This window comes from Aedes albopictus, chromosome 3 (assembly GCF_035046485.1).
Source record: "Aedes albopictus strain Foshan chromosome 3, AalbF5, whole genome shotgun sequence".
Lineage (NCBI taxonomy): Eukaryota > Metazoa > Arthropoda > Insecta > Diptera > Culicidae > Aedes > Aedes albopictus.
In genome coordinates, this window is record NC_085138.1 from 63,437,235 (window position 1) to 63,439,912 (window position 2,678).

Genomic DNA, 2,678 nt, shown 5'->3' on the forward strand with positions numbered 1-2,678 from the left:
GACTCGTTTTTTAGATGTAAATAAAAAAAATATTTAAAAGTTTCCAACTGGTTTTCGATTGCTGGTAAATTAAATGATCATTATTAAGTATAAATAATAAAGTAACACTTCATTTATTATATTTTCAGCAAAAAAGAAAGCTTCTGAGAACTGCCGCTGAAGGAGAAGCTGCCACTTTGTTTTTCCGGGCACAAATAACGGAAACATTCAGAGGTCCCATCGTCCGAAGAAAACCTGCCGCCAAAATATCTACTCTGTATCGGATCTGCCGGGGTAGAGGCATTTTCAACCGAGTCTCCCATACGCACGGTGATTATCCAGATTAAGTCTGGTGAGTTTTATTTGCTTTCTTTCACACCAGTCCAGTCTGTTCAGTCGTATGGTTTCTGGTCTTCATATATGCGGCGAACAATATTATCAATCCAGCTGGAACCCGGCATTTTCGACTAGCGAAGTTGGATTTTTTTCCAAATCCATGCGTCGGATCTAACTTCAGAAGTAGTGCGCTGTATAGCGGACCTGCTATACTATACAGCGCACCACTTCCGAAGTTAGGTCCGACTCACGGATTTGGAAAAAAAAATCCAACTTCGCTAGGCGAAAACTCCGATTTTCTACTGGATTGATATTGCGCAATGCGCGGTTATAAGTGCGACGATGAAGTGCGGAATCTCAATTAAAAGTGCGATTTTGCGTCAGATCGTTCCGGTGTCTTCACCGCACTTATTCATTATCACGTGATGAATAAGTGCGGTGAAGACACCGGAACGATTTGATGCAATATCGCACTTTTATTTGAGATTCCGCACTTTGTCGCAGTCCAGTTAGCAATGCAATAAACTATAATAGATAATCCTTTTGAGATTGTTAACTGTAGAGGTTAACTGAAAGACCACTTCCGGTTCCATTAATACAGATTTTTTTTATTTGTTTATATCTTATCATTTAACAGGCAAAGATGAGATGAGGAATTTCACGGCCTCCTCAATCCACACATCTTCCGCAGATGGGCCACTCTCATGATACTCGGGAATCAGAACAATCTAGTCATCACTAGGTCGGCTTCTCGAGTGTCTGGGAGAGCTTTGTTGGTCATTCCAGTCTGTGGAACCGGTTGAACTCCGGTAGCGGCATGCAGATAAGGCAATCCTCAAAAGGTCTATTGTTTCTGATTGGTATCGGCGAGGGTATCGCATCGGCTATGTTGCACCAAATTGTGAGGTAATTTGCATTAAATAGGTGAAGAATCTCTTTTCTTTAAGCTTATAGGTTCATAATTACCTATAAATTAAACAGTGATTTTATTTCATTAATTAATAACGATGAGCTATGAAAGTAAAAGCTATTCTATTACAAACGTTGTTCATTTTTTTCTCCTTTTTTCAGTCTTCATCGATTTATCAAACCATTGCAACGGGTATCGCTTCTCTTCGATTTGATATACGTGGATATGATTCAATAACAGTCCAGATTGAAGCCGCATACGCCCTACCCTCTGGTCACTTATACGCTGCTAATCACCGGGAGGACCGTGGTAAATGACAACAAAAACAAGGATGGTCCAATTCTTTGGTTCGACAGTAACCAAATCGGGTAAGGTCGATATTAACTGCCAGCCCCTGACCGTTATCGATAATGGTTTTCTAGCATGCCATATATATATTTTGGATTACAGATTCGATTCACAGCACAAATGTAGATTCTTCGAGGCATGGTATCATCTGTAGGTATGTAGCACACTTCTTTATTTGCAGGTATGTCAACATTCATATAAGGGAAATAACACATATCACTGCCAATGGAGTTGAGGTCGAATTTTGTTGATGAACACGTAGTTAGTGCATTATTGTACATTGTTTATAATCACAACCCATGCAGAAAATATTTTTGTGTTGCGAATTAATGCTTAAAAGACAGGGTGGCCATCTTGCCCCACAACCCCCTATCTTTTTTTTCGGGGATTCCTCTAGGAATTTCTTCAGGGATTCCTCCAGGAATTTCTTCAGGGATTCTTCCAGGAATTTCAACAGGGATTCCTCTAAGATTTTTTTCAGAGATTCTTTCTGGAATTTATTCATAGATTCCTGCAAGAAATTATTCAGGGATTCCTCTAGGACTTTCTTTAGAGATTCCTTCATGAATTCCTTCAGGACTTCCTCCTAGAAATCTTTCAGGGATTCCTACAGGAATTGCTTCAGGGATTTTTGCAGGAATTTCTTGAGGGGTTCTTCCAGGAATTTATTCAGATACTCCTGCAGGAAATTCTTCAGAGATTCCTCCAGGGATTCCTCATTCCTTCAGGGATTTTTCCAGGATTTTCTCCAGGTATTCATCCATTAATTGCTTCATGAATTCCTGTAGGAATTCCTTAAGGGATACCTCCAGGAATTCTGCCTGGGATTCTTACAGCAATGTCGTCAGGATTTCCTCCAAGAATGTTTTGAGGGATTCCTCCGGAGGGAGGCATTACTCCAGAAATTCCTCCACGTGTTTCCTCACGGATTCTTCCAAAAATTTAGCCAGGAATACCTTCAGGACTTCCTGCAGGTTTACCTATAGGGATTCTTTTTCAGAGAATACTCTAGAGATTCCTCCAGGGATTCTTGCAGGTGTTCCTCCAAGGGATCCTCCAGAATTTTTTTTCGGGATTTTTTTCAGGGATTCCTTCAATATTTTAT

General features: G+C 40.2%; 1 long non-coding RNA gene across 1 annotated transcript; it reads left to right on the top strand.

Annotated features, from left to right (window-relative positions):
* The first annotated feature begins 205 nt into the window (after positions 1–205).
* Positions 206–1,631, top strand: LOC109426598 (uncharacterized). Its single transcript, XR_002134030.3, has 3 exons — positions 206–331; positions 953–1,221; positions 1,387–1,631. It is a non-coding gene; the product is annotated as an uncharacterized LOC109426598 (long non-coding RNA).
* The last annotated feature ends 1,047 nt before the right edge of the window (positions 1,632–2,678 follow it).